The sequence below is a fragment of the Rhincodon typus genome, chromosome 7, assembly GCF_021869965.1.
Source record: "Rhincodon typus isolate 14 chromosome 7, sRhiTyp1.1, whole genome shotgun sequence".
NCBI classification, from domain to species: Eukaryota; Metazoa; Chordata; class Chondrichthyes; order Orectolobiformes; family Rhincodontidae; genus Rhincodon; species Rhincodon typus.
Window position 1 is genome coordinate 92805920 of NC_063338.1, and position 269 is coordinate 92806188.

Below are 269 nucleotides of genomic sequence, written 5' to 3' on the forward strand. Positions count from 1 at the left end.
AGATTGTCCAGTTTTGGAGAGAGAGACAGAGAGAGAGAGAAAGAGAGAGACTCCCTCAGTGTGCGCATTGTACGGAACTGGACTATCAGACAGAGTCCCTCAGTCTGGGGACTGTACAGTACTGGGCTATTAGACAGAGTCCCCCGAGGACTGTACAGTACTGGGCTATCAAATAGAGTCCCTCAGACTGGGCACTGTACAGAACTGGAGTATCAGAGAGAGTCCCCCAGTTTGGGGACTGTACAGTACTAGGCTATCAGACAGAGTCC